This window comes from Mauremys reevesii, linkage group 9 (genome assembly GCF_016161935.1).
Source record: "Mauremys reevesii isolate NIE-2019 linkage group 9, ASM1616193v1, whole genome shotgun sequence".
In the NCBI taxonomy this organism is placed as follows: domain Eukaryota; kingdom Metazoa; phylum Chordata; order Testudines; family Geoemydidae; genus Mauremys; species Mauremys reevesii.
Genome location: NC_052631.1, coordinates 9,501,871 through 9,520,360, shown reverse-complemented (window position 1 = coordinate 9,520,360; position 18,490 = coordinate 9,501,871). Strand labels below are relative to the sequence as shown.

The 18,490-nt window shown below is 41.6% G+C and overlaps 1 long non-coding RNA gene across 1 annotated transcript; it reads left to right on the top strand.

The window, feature by feature from the left end:
• Window positions 1-250: 250 nt before the first annotated feature.
• LOC120371423 lies at window positions 251-16,285 on the top strand. The gene is made up of 3 exons (XR_005584338.1): window positions 251-394; window positions 13,810-13,873; window positions 16,172-16,285. It is a non-coding gene; the product is annotated as an uncharacterized LOC120371423 (long non-coding RNA).
• The last annotated feature ends 2,205 nt before the right edge of the window (window positions 16,286-18,490 follow it).

Genomic DNA, 18,490 nt, shown 5'->3' with positions numbered 1-18,490 from the left:
CCATAATGCCTGTACTCCATGGAGAAGTTTAGAAAGGATTCAGAGAATTAAAAAGAACTGTAACTCCCCTACTTTTGATTGCTAATTATTGCCTTCTCCTTAAGATGTAATACACAATTCAAACTAGGAAACTTCCTGACTAGATATGAAAATATGCATGTCAAAATAAGGAACTAAGTGAGAAATTGTAGTTAGTACTACAAAGGTGTTAGCTAATTGTTAAGAATAAAATAATTTCATTGCAGGTTTGTGAAGGTTCCGAGATTTTTATAAGAGCCACCTCTACCAACTGCCGTGACACACCTATCAACTTGAAACCTTCATGCCAACTTAGCCTCTGCATCAGGAACCATACTGATATCAGAGATACAAATGACAGCAAAATACCGTCCAGGTATGTGTTAAGTATTTGCCCAGGGTATGGGTTAGCATCATTAACCGGGATGGATTGTGGATGGGGATGTGTTGGAGGCTTGTGCTCAGGGGCCAGTGATGCCTGATGCATATTTCACTACCTACATGTTGTTTACTCATTGCATAATAGAGATTCTGGAAATGTCTGGTCGTATGATTCTATGATGACAACCTCGATATCTTCTTGGCATCTCTCGCATGTGCTTGCTTTGCTATGCTCAGTAGTTGTCATACACATAATCGTGCATGTTCATTGTTCATATTCCAAATATGGGAACCGTCCCAGTGTTTGGTGGTGTATGTGATGATTGCATAAATGGCCAGTGAGGTCCTCCAATTCTGTGTTAAACTAGAACTTGCAAGCTGATGACATTAAGATGCACAAACTTTGGCTGCTGAGCATAGGTGGTCCATTATGTGAGAAGCTTCCATTTTCATTTGTGTCACTGATTGCCAAGTGTCAATCCCTGGATGCGGTCTTGTTTCATGCCTGGCATTGTATGCTGTTGTTTGATCGTGTGTCATTCACCATGAGCCATCAAGGAGCAACGTATTAGATGAGTTATAACAATAGCCCTCATCCACATGTGAACACAATGTACTTCTTTATACATTGCGCACTGATGATGCTACACCTGGCCTGTCGTGGCACCTTTGGATAAGCCAGGTTTCGACAGTGCTTCCCATTTTTGTTCAGAAGTTTTGGGTATTTCCTTTTCATCCATGCTCTGCTGAACTGACCTAGACAATCATACTCCTCCCTTTAGCTGTTTTAATAAATGTAATTGTGTGACTTCTGAGTCTGTTTCTTAGACAGTGTTTCCTATAAACCATGGTTGCGTTTTAGAATTATTGCTTGCTTCCTTGTTTTGTCTTGTATTTCTATTTTCTGACACTAATTACTGGCGATATGATTAATGCTCCACATACTGGTAGCTTTGTTCCTTCAGTTTTTGTGATAATGCTAATTAATCCAATTATGAAAAAAATACCTTCAGTCCTGATCATATGTCATATTTCTGGCTCTTTCAATATTCCTTTCTCAAAAGCAGAGACAATTTAAAAGCTGACCAATTAGTGATGTATTTGTGCAACTTGAGGTACAGAAACTTTTAGTCTGGGTATCACTATTGGAAATACTGACTGTTTTTAAGAGGATGTGACTATAAACAGTAACCTGTTGATTTTAATACAGGATAAATGTAAAGGCTGTAAGACCATTCCATTTTTTTTCCATATGGAAGTATGATTGAGGGAATTAAGATGAATTCTTAAATCAGACATTTTTTTTAAAATGTTGACGTTTTCAATCAACTTGTGGTTCAGCCACTGCAGAGGCACATTAGTGGGGTGTTGGGATGCTTAATTTTAAACACACGGAGCCAGATCCTGAGCTGGTGCAAATGTTAATTGCTCCGTTGACTTTAGAGCAGATGAAGATCTGGTCCATAATAGCAGTTTGGGAGAAGATGAGAAAATAAACCACACGTGACGGCTGTGAGTCACGTCTCTTAATGCACTAAGGAATTCAGATACTCCAGTGATCAGGGTGGTACAAGAACCTGTATAGAATAGAACAGTAGTTACTTTCAGTTCACTTTGGTTTATTCTTACAGCATTCATTTTCTTTGCAAAATCAATAATGGTCAATATTACTGGAAGTGTTGAAGTGCCTTGCTGATATCAGGTTGTGGATGAAATCTACCATTGCACAATAATTGCGGTTAGTCAATTGTACATCCTTTAAAAAAAAAAAAGCAGTCACTGCATTTTAAACTTGTTTCAAGAAAATTATTTTCAAGAGTTAAAACTGTAGTTCTTATCTTTTGCCATAACTTCATCTTCGTTGCAATATTTGGAGCTAAATTTTGTGTCTGAGGGTGGCAAGAACAGCCCTTAGTGCAAGATTTTTGGTACGGTATGTCCAAGAGATCTCAGGAGCTTGCTGATCCTGAAAAAAATCCTGCAATTCTGAACAGAAATCTAACAAGAACAGTTCCATGAGATTTTGGTGCCATTGAATGCAAACTTGCAACTCAGCCCTAGTTCTCATCTGGCTTCATATCCAACTGCCTATGTCTTAAACCTGAAACCTAAGTCTATTCAAGTTCCAGATCCAAACATTGCTTGTCTACACTACTGCGCGGGGTCGATCTAAGATACACAACTTCAGCTACGTGAATAGCGTAGCTGAAGTCGACGTACTTAGATCTACTTACCACGGTGTCCTCACTGCGTCAAGTCGACAGCTGACGCTCTCCCGTCGACTCCGCTCGCGCTCTTCATTCTGGTGGAGTACCGGAGTCGACGGGAGAGCTCTATATTAGACTAGATAAATCGACCCTCGCTGGATCGATTGCTGCCCACTGATCCGGCAGGTAGTGTAGACAAGCGCTTAGTTTCCTTCCTGTATTGGAATAAGTTATACTGGAATAAGCACCTTTATAGCAGTATAATTGTGTCCATACTGGGGCGAGAGGGGGAAGATTGTATCATTTTAACTATACCAATATAATTAAAGCAGTGCAACTTTTGTGTGTAGACAATCCCTTTAACTCTTTCAGTGGGGAGTTTCATCTTGGGCGCTTACATATTATTAGCCCCAAATGCACAAGCCATTAGCACCTTTTGCCATTACAATAATAGATAGGTTTTTGTTTTGTTTGTTTTTCCAAACTCCCTATACTTAGTTACTTGATTCACAAATAAGGCTCAAAAGTTGCGTGTGCTAATTAAACACTAATAGTTAAATGGTTGGAACTACTCTATTTCATGCTTTAATTACCTTCTATGCATTATTGCAGTAATAATTCATCAGTTTGTGCAACACAGGCTGATTAATGAATAAAGTCAGAAATCAAGGGGAAAAAATGTAAATATGGGGGTCTGATTCCCAACTGCCAAAGCAGTTGCATTTTTCACCTGTTCTGCACGGGGTAAATGATGATGCATGTTGCAAGACAGTGGAGATTCAGGTCACATAATCTCTTGCACTGTTCAAATAACTGAGTTTAAACCCTGATTAATGGCTAATGAAAGCTCTTGCAAAAATGTTAGTCTTGATTTCCCAATCCAAGCCCTGTGAGAAGACCCAGCCATTTAAGAAGGGTGTCATTCAAGCTTATCCTTTCAATCAGCCTCTGTAGAAGAAATGCCAGTTTATTTTATGGGGGTAGTTTAATCTGACAGGAGTAGATTCAAGTTTTGGCAAAGATCTGTGATGAAATAAAGTGAAAAGCTGCCAAAAGGAATTGTTAGCAGGGGAGAAAAAAAATGAAATGACTCCCCCAAGTTAAATGCCAAGCACACCTACATAATTTTTAATTAGCCCATAGAAAAACAAGATATTTATAGTTTTATTAAGCCTTAGTGCTCATTTGCCCTGGAGGCAGTACACTCATTGCAGAAATGGATTCATAATCACTTATGCCGATTTCCATGAGGTTTTTATCGTTTACTTTAATAAATATGACATATGCTAATGGCTTTTTAAGGAAAACAAATCTCAAAGCGTGTTGTTAATATGCTGTGTGACATGCAGCACTGTTACTGTCCTGATCCTATCAGCTTCATGCTTTGATTACCTTCTAACGTGTTTTTTTCCCTTGTCTGCATTTAAGAGTTGCCGAGATCTCTGCTCGGCACCGATTTAACGATCTTATCTTGATTAACACATTTTTAATCAAACTTCGAAAATATATACTTTGAAACACATTTTTAAAAGTTGCTCTTGACTGAAAGTGGACACTTATCCAGTCATTCCCTGGGGATGCTGTTCTGTTGTCTGAAACAGAAGTGACGGATAAGCTAGACACGACCCACACCTTACAGAGGGCACCTCATTAGCTTGACAGTGGACCTGAGACCCCTTTGCAAAGCCTGACTAATGTGCTAGACACCGTACAAACACAGAACAAGAAGATGGGGAAGGACATTTCTTTTTGTTCTGTTTGTACAAAAGCCAGCACCGTAGGGTGCTGGCCCATAACTGGGGCTGCTAGGCACTGCTGCAATACAAATAATAATGTCCAGGCAGATTTTCAATCTGTGTCCTTGTAGGAGTCCAGATACTGCTCTATCCCTAATCTTCCTAAAATTTGTGGTGTACCCCAAAGGAGTAGGGGAGAAAGTGGGGCCGTTCACCCTTTTCCCCTGGGCAACCACCTACAGAGGGGGGAGCAGGCTGCATTTCATGACAGGGTGCAGCAATGGGCACCCACTGCACTGCATGATGGGGAGTTAAGGGAGGCAGCGTGCCTGCCCCTATGTAGACAGATATGCAAAGTGGAGAGAGCTGAGCAAGAAGCCAATTCCCACCTCCCCATGGGTCCCTAAGTAAAGGCCAGCCATAGTATGGTTGTGGAGACCAGTTTCTACTCCCTCCTAGATTATTGGGCTGACCAGAGCCCAGGCACCTGTTGGTAGACGCTGAGTGAGGCTGTTGCAGCTGAGGCCCCCCCCCGCAAGAAAGCGGGGCTGGATCCTGAGCTCGTTGGACTTTGTCGGAAGGACTCCATTATCCCAAAGGGACTGAACTCTCTAAAATGGCTTAGCTGGAGGGCCAAGTCATATCTACCACTGAGTGCGGTGGGGAAGCTGAGGCAGAGTGGCTGCAATGCCACATGGCGCCACTAAGGGGCACCCTGGGGGCAGTGAGTTGTACAATGTTCTCCAAGTGGTATGTTTTAAGCAACTCCATTTTTCCATGAACTGCCCCAACACCCTTATTTTCAGGTCTTTATAACTTAGCTGTAAAAAAAAAAAGTGCTGGAAGTGCTACTCCTGGTAAATAAACCATCAACAGTAGTGTACACTCAGTGCTGGTTGGCATTGCCTAGCTTGGCCAGAGCTCTGTTCTCCTGTTGGGTGGCTGCTGGAGACATCTCTGTTGGCATATGAGTTGGTTGTACAAACTGTGATACAAAATGAAAAACGTCTAACAGTGGGGAGGAAATCTGGGATAAAACAGAATGCTTTCAACTTTCGTAGTCTGCTGATGCCATTTTTCTCCTGTGAGTCTGGAGTTAGTTGTGACCAGAGGTGGATGAGTTCAGAGCTTTATCCAGTATTTTTACTTTTCTATTTCTTTACCTCCTTATCTGAAATAGCCCCTCTAAACTGCTTTGCTTATCTGGCCTTTTACTCTTGTAATCTTCAGGGGCAACTCTTATTTATACAAGTTGTTCTTACTAAGCGTTTGTCTTCCCTACTGCGATAAGTCAACCTAAGTTATGCTACTCCAGCTACGTGAATACCGTAGCTGGAGTCGACGTAGCTTAGGTCGACTTACCCTGGTGTCTTCACTGTGCTGCATTGATGGGAGATGCTCTCCAGTCAACTTCCCTTACTCTTCTCGGGGAGCTGGAGTACCAGGGTCGTCCCGGAGACCACTCTGCCATCCATTTAGCAGGTCTTCACTAAACCTGCTAAATCAACCCCTGCTGCATCGATGGCAGCAGTGTTGATCTCCCCATAGTGAAGACAAGTGGTCACTCATGCAAGCAGTCCCATTGATTTTTAACGGGATTAATTGGTTGAGAGAGAATATCGGGGTGATGTCCTTACTTTGTTTTTGTTCCATCAGGTGCAAGAAAGACCAAACCATTCAAATTATAAGGAGGAGCTAAATTGACTCTGTTACCATTGCTGGTATTTAGCAGGCGGCGGGGCGGGAATTACATCAATGTAAATATACAGTAGTCTCAGATCAGAATCTGGCTCCATAACTTAGAAACTCTTTTGAAATGGTAACCTCGCAAAAGAGTAATCTACTCAGGTAATAATGAAGGAGACGAGGACGGACAGTTGCTTGAGTGTAGGAAGAACTACGTTTTACATCTGAGATACAGAGTATGTGTAAGCAGAAACAGTTGGAAGTTCATGCCATCTGGAGATGATTTACAGTGTGGCATAGGTCAAGGAGCAATACTGGGAGGCCTGATTCTGTTCACTTTCTACTTTAAGGTTATTAACATATAAACATGAAGTAGAGTGATAACATTTGGTGATGACAAAATCCCGTGGGGAACGAGTTAATACAAGGTCAAAGGACTGGAAAATTCAAAATGGCTTGAATAGACTAGGGAAATGGGTAGATAAGTGGCTTATGGAATGCCGTTTAGGGAAATAGAAGGTAATGAGGCCAGCACACTTGCAGTCCTTGTGCTGCCCTGCACTAGCTACCCCAAAAGGGTGATCAAAGGAGATACAGAAAGAAAGTGGGGCCGTGGCCACGCCCCTTCTGCAGCTGCAGTCAAATTAGCCAGTCATGGATGGGAGAATCCATTGCACTACTTGGAGGAGTAATGTATGGGCAGCTTGAGAGCTCCCACCGTAAAGGCACAATTGAACCCTGAGTTGGAAGAAGGCAGATCAGGTCACTTTCCATCCTGAAAATCCCTATGTGCTATTCCTGCTATGCTTATAGCTGTCTAAAAGGTGCTTTACCTTTTTTCAAACGTCATGCCTCCCCTCAGTGAGGATAGCTTTCTGCTCATGAACGCACAGGCTCTGGCAGTGCCAAACCCACACAGAAGAAACGGTTACATAGGGCCCATGTTAATTCAGAAACACAACTAGGTATAGTTAAATCATCACAAAGTAGAGAGGTACAAGCTGTGTGCCCTTAGGCCTGCTCCTAGGGAGGAAGTGCATAGCACAGGGGCTTGGAAAGAGAGATCTCCCATCAGTTCTGTGAGCTACATTAATTTATATCCAGCCTACTTCAGGATAGAGGTATGAGTCATAGACATAGGTTAGCTGTTCAGTGACCTTTATGAGATGAATTTGTGGCCTCATTCCAGCTCTTACGGGGAGTTCTCCACATTGTGTATGTGGATGTGTGAACCCGTTTAGATAAAATCAAAGCTGATACTTTGCCCCAAACTCAAACCAAACCAGGTCTGAGGTCAAAGTAAGTTTTTTGGATAACGTATTTTCTCCACCACTTTATTATGCATGCTGCAATTTTTGTAGGATTTTCATCATAATCAGAAGTGGGAAGTACTGGAAATCTCACGCCACAGCCTGTTTTTTGTGATCTTTTCCAGCCCAGTTTTGCAGGGCCCAAGAGAAGGTAGAGAAGAATCCAAACTTCTGGGTGTTTATCCAAAACCAACCAGATGAGGTTCACCCACGAGTATTCTCAAAGAAGTCATGACATCAAGAGGCACTAAATGGTACTGTTGTTGGCAGTCTCTGTCCAATGACCCAAGATGAAACGGGTTGTGGAGACTGAACTGTAACCACATACAAGCATGTGGTCCATCCTTGCAAGTTGGGCCTGGGGCTTTCTAACTTCTTTGGGAGCCTGAACTCCCTCAGGGGACTGTAAAAACCATGGAGCAATGGTTTCTTAAATGTTCAGAATAATAAATAGTAGGGAAAATCCTGACTAACTTCCTCTCTTCTGAGAGAGCTAAAATTAACCTAATCTTAATCAGTATAGCTCACAACACTATTATTTTCCTCTGACAACCTGGCTATTAATAAATGTGATGGCAACCGGTACTGTCATGAACAATTAATACATAGCGTGGCTGTCTTGAAAATGGCCCTTTTATCTAGTCTCCATCAGGAGCAGAAAGAGAGCTACACTGTGTGTGTGTGTACACACATAGATGTACACACTATTGCTTTCTGTTGGATGGACCCAGAATTGTATAAGGACGTGTTTTAGCCCCTCTACTGGTCAGAGTCAGAGCAGATTGGGTCTTCTTTAGCTCAAGTCATAGGATTCTGAATTTATGTAACAGGATGATCTAAGCTCTGTCCCTGTTAATGCCATGAAGTTCCAAGTGACCACTGTGTGAAGTTCTAGATGGTCATGGATTTATTACAGTACTTGAAGGTTCTGGCACATCTTCACTTCAAGATTGCAAGGAATCCTTTGAAATAGAGTCCTAACTAGAAACTTCAGCCTCAAAGACATATTACAAACATGATAATTTTAATGGGTAGAAAATCCTTAAATCCCAGAGTCCAATCCCCCTTAGATAAAGGACATATTGGTTATTAATCTGGTATATTTCACCATGTGTGTGAGTGTATTCTGAAACATAGTGACCACACACACAAATCCATTCTCCTTCCAACAGTGCTCAAATGAACATGACATTTTCTAATTACAAAATGACAGCTGGTTTTTTTTTTAATTTCAAAGCTGCGGTGTACTCCTGAATTATTGTTGTGGGGTTTTTTTTTTTTTTTTTTTAGCTACCATACAGTAAGACCGAGAAATTGAGTTTGCTAGAACTGCTGAGTAACCCCATGAACTAATGAAGTAAACATTTGCAACCACTGTGACATGGAAATCATCCAGCCCTCCCCAGCGTACACCTGCAGAAACCTGTGATTCACCTCTGAGTCACTCTGCAAATGTTAGGAGGGCAAGGCTGACAGCAGTGTAGAGGGCTCACTCTGCTGCCAGCTCTTTCCTTCTCCCTTGGAATAATGACATTAATGACACTTCCAAATGGCTCACAGGGTTGAAAAATAAGAGATCTAAAAAATCCACGAGGCAGCCTGATTTCCTAATAGGATGCATTAAGCAGACATTGCGTGTTTTACAGGCTGAAGTTGATTAGACCATAAGACTTAAAATATGTAGCTAAAGTGGTTGGAAAATAGGTTTTGGAAGCTTAGATCAAAGCATTGCAGGGGGGCGATTAGATAAATAAAAAGTTTAAGCCTAACTGAGCAAATAATTGCACATCCCCTGAAAAGCACAGTTCATAAGGATTGATCAAATGTGAGTCACCCCAGGCACAGATGTCTTTCTAAGAATATTCCTTTTAATTTTCTTAATGTACATCAAAAGAAGAGAGAGACCGGTGATGATCAGTGAACGTTCCTGTTTGTATAGGGAACGACTTTAAAATAATGGGGGCAGGGAGTGGGGGGCGGGAATGAAGGGGGAAAAAAACCTCTACCACTAAGCAATGGTTGTTCCTGTTCTTTAAAGGGATAGTTTCCTCTTTGGCAAGCTTCTTTTTTTCATTATAGGGTATGGGGTTTTGGGTCTTTAGTGTAGGCTATAACTACATAGCCCACATAGAAGAAATAAAAAATCAAACAAAGCCAAGTCTCTCATTGCTGGCTTCATTATTATGGGTCAAAACATACCTGTCTGCTGAAGTACCAACCTTAGGGGTGATGAGTGCATTAGAAGCAAACAAGATAGATCCATAAACTCCTAGGGTCGTCTTGCCTTGGAAAATTGCCTCTGCAGGAAGGGGAGGGGTTTGGGAAGCACGTAGGAGGCAGGGGTTGGCGCATCTCAATCTATAAAAGCAGATTCAGGGAATCCTTGGAGAATTAGGGAACCCTAATCCATGAGAAGGGCATTCTTAGAACAGCTTCTCCATGCAACTGAACTGTAGCCTTGAATTTGTTAGCATGTAAAGCATTTTTATGTAGTACCTTATTTTGTATTAACATACACAGAAATGAGACTTCAATAAGTTTTATTTGCTACATTTAAAACAAGTTGCACTGTCAGCTGTGACTCAGACTCCTTTTAACCTTTCCTCTACCTAATTAGTCAAGTAGAGTCATCAAGGTGTAAATGGGGCTATAACCATACTCCATCCATCTCTTGACCACTTCAATAGAGATTGAGGATGCACAGCACTTCACCGCAGGTGGTGAGGACTTCGGAAGATCAGACACAAATTGATGAGTGTTGCTGGTTTCTCTTAGCAGTTGGAAAATAAAGTCATATAATCTTTCAAAGAGAGAAACTGAATGAGTTGTAGATCTAGTTGAAGTTGCTTCCTTTTTACAACTTGCTCTAACGACTTGCATTACATTTTAAAAGATTAGCTCTACATCTTGTTGTTTTAAACATGTTTAGACTAACTGCGCTACAGCCAAAGTGCCATCCAATTATGTGCAGCGTCTTGAATGCTTATGGATCAATGTCTTAACAGATAATGCACAAGATGGGATATTAGCTGGTGTCTGCTACAGATCAGCAAATCATGCTGGGGAACAGGATGATGGCTTCCTTGCACATCTATTTATAATGTGGGGGGAAAAATCTGAGTGATCATGGGGGGACTTCAATTTGAGTGACATGCTGGAGGTCTCATGCTGCCAATACTAAAACAGTCTTAGGATTTCTAAACATTAGACATAAAAATTTCCTAAGGCAAAAAGTGTTGTGGCCAAAAGGGACGAATTCTTTTAGACCTCTGCCTAAGAGAGAAAGAGGTATTGATCACAGAATGAAAAATTAATGGTAACTTAGGTACAAGTGATCATGACTTGATCACATTTATAATGTGTAAACAGACTAAAATCCAGACCAGAAGTATATTTGGTGCTGTAATAGGGCCAGTTTCACAAAGCTGAAAACAACTATGAGCCAAATTAACTGGGAGGAAGATTTTAATCAGATAATTGAGAATAATTTCAGAACACTTTACTAGAGGCCCAAAAAGCCACAAGCCCACCACCGAGGAAGAAGGTCGACATGGGTTAGAGGGGAAGAGAAAGGAGCTATAAAAATAAAAAATACATATATACAACAAGTGGAAGAAAGGGGAATTTGATACTAAATCATAAATCAGAAGTTAAGAATTGTAGAAAATTGGTAAGAGAAGCAAAGTAACACAAGGAGAAGTCTATGGCCAGCAGAGTTAAGGACAATAAGGAGTTTAAAAAATATATTAGGAACAAAAAGAATCCTGACAATGGTATTGGTCCATTACTAGATTTTTTTTAAGATGGAAATGATAGAATTATCACTAAGAAAGTAGAAAAGGCAAAAGTGTTCAATAAATATTTTTGTTCAGTATTTGAGGAAAGCCAGATGATATTGTCTCATCATATAGTGATAATGCTCTTTTCATTCCATTGGTATCCCTGGAGGATGTTAAACAGGAGCTACTAAAATTAGACATTTTTAAAGCAAGAAGTCCAGATGACTTACACTCAAGTTTTAAAAGAGCTGGCGGAGGAGCTTACTGGGTCACTAATATTGATTTTTTTCAACAAGTCCTGCAACACTAGGGAAGTTCCAGAAGCCTGGAAGAAAGCTAAAGTTGTGCCAATTTAAAAAAAAATGGAATGCTCTGGGTAATTTATAGACTTGTCAGCTTGACATCACTCCTGAAGAAGATAATAGATCAACTGATACAGGACTCGATTAATAAAGATTTTAAGGAGGGTAATGTAATTAATGTAAATCAACATGAGTTTTTGGAAAATAGATCCTGTCAAAATAACTTGGTGTCTTTTTTTTTTTTAAATGCAATTCCAAGTTTGGTTGATAAAGGTAATAGAGTTGATGTAATATACTTAGACTTGTGTAAGGCATGTGACTTGGAATTCAGGACCGTTTGATTAAAAAGACTAGATCAATATCAGATTATATGGATTAAAAACTGGTCTCAAAATGTAATTATAAGTGGGGAATCATCACTGAGTGGTGTATTTCGAGTGGAGTCCTGCAAGGATTGGTTCTTAGCCCTACACTATAACAATTTTTTTTTTCAATGACCTGGAACTAAAAATAATCACTGCTTTGGTTGGCATCTGACACAAAAATAGGGAGAGTGGTAGATAAAGGAAGAGGACAGCATAAGTGCCAACTTCCCTTCTGCCCTGTTGGTGCTCGACAGCCTCCCACCCCTGCACCGCCTCTTCCTGCTCCTGCACTGCCCTTGCCCCACCCCCATTCCATTCCTTCCCCAAAGTCCTGTCCCCACCCTGCCTTTTCCCACCCCAGCCTGCCCCCATTCCGCCCCCTTACCCCAAGTCCCCGCCCCTGCCCTGCCTCTTCTCTGCCTCCTCCCCTAAGTGTGCAGCATTTCCGCTCCTCCCCCTCCCTCCCCGAAAGTTCTAGGCACTGCCAAACAGCTGTTAGGCGGCGGGGGGCGGGGGCGGGAAGCGCTGGGAGGGAGGGGGAGGAGCAGGGATGCGACCCACTCGGGGGGGAGGAGAAGGTAAGGGGGTGAGGACTGGGGGAGCTTGGCTGCCAGTGGGTGCTGAGCACCCACTAATTTTTCCCTATGGGTGCTCCAGCCCTGGATGCATTTTAATATGCATTTTAATATGGCTAAATGTAAATGTATAGGTCTAGGAACGAAGAATGTAGACTATACTTACAGGAAGGGGGGCTCTATTCTGGCAAGCCGTGACTCTGAAAAAGATTTGGGGGCTGTGGTGGATAACCAGCTGAACATGAGCTCCCTGTGAGACTCTGTGGCCAAAAGTGCTAATGTGATCCAGGGAGGCATAAACATGGGACTCTGGAGAGAAGTGGCGAGGCCATCTTACCTCTGTATTTGGCACAGGTGCATCCACTGCTGGAATACTTTGTCCAGTTCTGAGGCCCACAATTCAAGAAGTATGTTGATAAATTGGAGAGAGCTCAGAGAAGAGCCACACAAATGATTAAAGGATTGGAAAACATGCCTTATAGGAATAGACTCAAAAAACTCAATCTATTTAGCGTAACAGAGAAAAGGTTAAGTGTTGACGTGAGTACAGTCTAGAAGTATTTACATGGGGAACGAATATTTAATAGTGGGCTCTTTAACTGGTAGAGAAAGGTATAACATGATCAAAGGCGGGGGGTGGAAGCTAGACAAATTCAGACTAGGAATATATTTTTAACAGTGAGAATAATTAACCATTGGAACAATTTACTAATATTTGTGGTGGATTCTCTATCTCTGCCAATTTTCAGATGAAGATTGGATTTTTTAAAAAAGATCTGCTCTAGGAATTATTTTGGGGAAATTCTGTGGCCTGTGTTGTACAGGAAGCCAGATTAGACAATGGCAATGATCCTTTCTGGCCCTGAAATCTATGAATATATGATGCAAGATTTACATCCATTGAAACAAGCCATCTATTGACCAATATAGTACAAGGAAGAATATACAATATAGTACAAGAGAGTGAGTGGATATTATTGTTGCTATATATATGGAAAGAAGGTCTTAGCTTTCAATTACTCTCCTAACTGAGAATTCTTAAGGCTGACATTTATCTGATACAGTATAAACTGCTGATGTGAATGAAAATATATGGGCCTGAGTCTCTGCTGCCTTGCACCCTGTGTAATTCTTTACACCAATGCAAAGTGGGTGGGAAATTAGTACCATTTTCTATCCTCTTAGCACTGGTGTAAAGGATTTCACAAGGTGCAAGGCAGCAGAGTCTCAGGCCCCCAGTATATAACTATCGTGGAGCTGATTCTGATCTTTCTTACACCTGTTCAACATCTGTGTGTCACTTCATTAACTTCTGTAGAGTTACTCCATATTTACCCCAGTGGAACTGAGCTGAGAATTAGGTTACGTACCAGCATGTGTACTGAGAAATTCTACTCTTTAAAAAAAAAAATCTCAGCAGAGAACTTATATATTAAATTTACATTTTCAGGTCATGTTTAAATGTGGTGGCTGTGACCATTTCAAGGAAGAAACCAAATTACTTGTAAAAGGAGGTAAGGAGGGAATGCATTGTTGTCGCAGATCGTAAAATGACTCTTGTTCAGGTCCGTATCTACAAATGTTTTATTTTTTCTAAACATGTGCTAGATATTTTTTTTGTGTGTGGGAAGGATGGATAATATTCTAAAGGAAACAGATTTAACAGGATCCAATCAGAAGTTAATTAGCTATGTATGTGACAGCCAGCCGGAGAGTAACCACACTAATCCCCTCTTTTGTGACTTCTGTCTAGTGCAGGGCTCAGACCTGGTAAAAGTCAGTAATGCTGGCAGATTTCTGTGAAATGTACACAAAGCTGCATTTGCTAAGGATCTCTTCATGGGAATGTTCCACAAAGCTAGGAAGAGCTGCATGTGTTCTCAGCATCCGCTGTAAATCTTCTAAATTTTAGGAATTTAGCAACAGCACTTAAAATTCTTCTTAAAATGACCTTGACCTCTTTTTTTTTGTTTCGGATACCTTGTGTTCAGGGGGGTCCTGTGTGTGGATACAGTGTGTTGTGAATGAAAGAAAACAATGGTGGTTACTTTCAGGGGAAAAAAACAAAAACAAAAAAAAAAGAAGGAATATAATGAGGAAGTTATTTTGCTGAGAAGCATAGTCCAGCAGTCAGGGCACTAGTCTGGGAGTTGGGAGAGGAGTGTTCAATTCCCTGCTCTGTCACAGGCATTCTGTGTGACTTTAGGAAAGTTACTTACCTCTCTCTGCCTCAGTTCTCTGTCTGTAAAATGGGGATATTTGCATTTCCCTACCTCCCAGGGGAATTGTGGGGATAAATGCATTGAAGGTTATGAGGGGCTCAGGTACTGTGGTAATGGGGCCATCTAAATACCTAAGATAGATTGCACTGAAACTGATTTTGTAGCTATTTCTTGTTCAATGCTCCCACTGAAGTCACTTTTGGTGATATCACCCAGGAGCCTGATCCTGCTGTGTTGATGCAGGCAAAGCTATTGAAGCTGAGCACTGCAGATGTCGTAGCTGAACATTTTTAAAAATGATAATTTCTCTCCTTTCTCAAGGCCAGTCACTTTTCCAGGCAGTCTTTCCTCTTACTCCCACTCACCCCCCCAGAGATGGGCTTCCAGGGCATGCAGTCTTCTGTGGTGGTGTTAGAATGCATAGAGATTGTGGTGTGAATCATTGTCACAACGTGATGTTACATCACCACACTGTGGTGATATCTCCAAGTCTGAGTCAGATAAACGCAAACCTACAATGTTTGAACTTGGTACAATGAATTCAAGCAGTCTGGCTGAAGCAAATTCATGTGTTTTTCCCAACTGTATTACCTACTGCTGTATTGTGTTTAGTGGTTTGCCTCAAAGATATGGGTTACTAAAGTATTCCTGATATTCTTTTCTGTGATACTAAGCAGGCTCATGTGACCTTTAAATGAGACAAGAAAGACCTACACTCAATTACTGACCATTATTACAAGCACACCTTTTACTCATTACTAAGGCTATGTTTTAGTCACGGGTATTTTTAGCAAAAGTCATGGACAGGGCACGGGCAGTAAACAAAAATTCATGGCCCATGACCTGCCCATGACTTGTACTATATACTCCTGACTAAATCTGGGGGGGTGGGGGGGGCGATGCACGGCCCAAGGGTGCCACAGGTGCTGGTGGGGGGGGGGGAAGTCTGAGGGCACTGGCCTGGGGGCGCAGCGGTTGCTGGTGGGGGACGGACAGCAGCACATGGCCTGGGACACCCGCTGGTGCTGGGGCAGGAGGGGGCAGTTGGTGGGGCTGACAGGCTCCTTACCTGGCTCCACACCTCCCTGCAGGCGGTGATATTCCTCTCCCTCAGTTCCTAGGTGGAGGCATGGCCAGGCAGCTCTGCATGCTGCCTCCGCCCTGAGCGCCAGTTCTGCAGCTCCCATTGGCCAGGAACCACGGCCAATGAGAGCTGTGGGGGTGGTGCCTGCTGGCGAAGGCAGCATATAGAGCTGCCTGGCCACGCCTGCGCCTAGGAGTTGAGCAAGGGGGATGTTGCCGCTTCTGGGGCAGGGAGCCCCTCAAGGTAAGTGCCGGCCAGAGCCCTCACTCCCTCCTGTGCCTGAACCCATAGCCCTGAGCCCCCTCCTACACCCAAACTCCTGCTGCTGCTGAGGGGGTGGGCATGGTGGCGCGAGACTGCCCCAACAGTGGCTGGTGCAGCTGGCCACTGCAGAAGTCACGGAGGTCACAGAAAGGCATGTATCAGAGGGGTAGCCGTGTTAGTCTGGTTCTGTAGAAGCAGCAAAGAATCCTGTGGCACCTTATAGACTAACAGATGTTTTGCAGCATGAGCTTTCGTGGGTGAATACCCACTTCTTCGGATGCAAGCAGAAAGGCATGGAATCCGTGTCCGCCGTGACAAACTCACAGCCTTATTCATTACTAACAGCTATTTGGCAGCCTGCATGAAATATTCAAATACAGGAGTTCAGCTAAAGCTCTCAGACCAATTCCTATGGGGCAAGTGTCCAGATCACAAAATCATGACTGTAACAACCACCAACATGTTAGTAGTTTAAGCAAAGAAGCCAAAGAATGGAACCAGCCTGAAGACCCTCTCGGTGGTCAGAGTTGAGCCACGTTGGTGTATGGGAAATGCTTGTGTGACGGCCAGCGTCTTGTCTGACACATCACCAGAGCTAAAAGTGGGAGCTTCTTCAGCTGTAACTAAAGAGCCAAGGCTCTGTAGTTGGGGTCACTAACAACTCGTATCCTCTGTGGATGGGCACTGAGAGGGACCTGCAACTCCCATCACCAGTGGGTAACGCTTGTATTGGGATTATCTGTGCTGTATCTGTTCCACTGACTTCTGGCACATTTCATTGGCACTATTTACTTGTCATAAAGGCAGTGAGGGGGAGTGCCCCTTTATAAAATGTCTGAGAACCAATAAACTCATTGCCAGTTTAACACAATCTTATTCCATTGATTTTTAAAGGTGTGAGCTTTCACAATATTATTAATTCCATCTATGTAGGAGCTTTTTTATTTGCCTTCAAAGTGAGCGTACTACTTCACAACAAAATTTCATTATGTCCCAGTTGAGTTCTGTTTCATGGAATTAAATTTCACCCTTTCTAATTATCTTTTGAAACAGACAATCTTTACAGAATAATTAGTAATAGAAGTACACAATGGATCATTGTCTTTATTACTGCACAGAAATTCTAGATGCTGTAGTAAATCTTAAGGAAAGATCTCATGAAATGTAAAATATCTTGCTCCCTTCTGCCTAAATTATGTAACATTCCACATAATTTAAGCACAATGGGCGGTAATTTCATTTCTGTAGATGACCGGCTTTAAGTTTCTTTTATGGAATAACTTCCCTGATCCCATTTTAATTAATTAAGACTATAGGTAGACAATCTCTTTGTCTTCAATTAATTTTCAAGATTTCTAAACTAAGGACTAATGTTCTTTTATTAAGAAGATAAAAACAACTGTGTAGTCTCTTATCTAGCTTCCAGTTTCCCTTCAATAGTCATTCGTATTGTGGCATTGTTTTAAAATGCCTTATTCCAATTCAGTAAAATAAAGTTAATAACCGCATTAAATGCAGGATTTAAAAACGTAGGTGTACCAACATGGTAGGTGAACACATGCAATCACAAATTTAAATGATTAGTCCTTATGCGGATTGGAGCTGCTTGAAATGGAGAACTTCTTCCACCCCTTTCTAAAAGTTTTTTTTAGTTAGCTAAAACCATAACTAAATCCCAAGATGCGGCTCCCTAATTAAAAATAAGGAGACATAGCTTCTACTGGATTGAAAATGAATTTGTTAAAAAAATTAAATGGGCCAATTCTCTCAACAGTCAGGGTGAAATTCAGCCTCTGTCACTTAAAATTTACTTGTAAAATGGAAGGGGGTGGTGGGGGGAGAAAATGTGGAAGAGAAATGGGTAGTGTCCTCCTTGGACTGCTAGTCTTTCTAGTTTAATTTGTTGAGAATTTAAAATTACAGTAATTGTCCTCAAATAACTGACATTATTTGACACTGCAACAACAGAGGAGTGGAAATGAGTGACAAACACACAAAAGACTTTTGTTATCTTTGTTTGTCTGCTTGAATAAATCTCAACAAGTAGTTCAAAGATTTAAATTTATAGCATACTTAATCGTCATTAGATGGCCAATCCTATTGACTTTAAACTGCATTTCACTGATATTCAATAGCTTTGGTATCCTCTTCTGAAACAGATTGGGTTTGACTCATCAACAATCTTTATAACCAGATTACAGCCTCTAAAGTACACAGGAGAGATTATGCAGAATTAAAATGAATGTTATTTTTTTCTTATACTGTAATTTTTCTGATTTTTTTTCTTTATCTTCCTGAAGTGGTTTGTGTTTAATATTTTAATGAGACAGTGCTGTCCTTCATTGCAATCTGTACTGGTGGACTGTAACAAAAATAAATACATTTATCATGTAAATTACTACATAGGGCCAAACACCACTTGCTTCCATTGACGTTAGTTACTTCAATGGCCCCATTCATCTGAGTAAGGCAAGTTTGATTTTGCTCTCAGTAGGCAATGAAATGTTCCTGACCCTAGTGAACTCAACGGGAAAAATCCTATTGACTTAAATGGGAGAAAC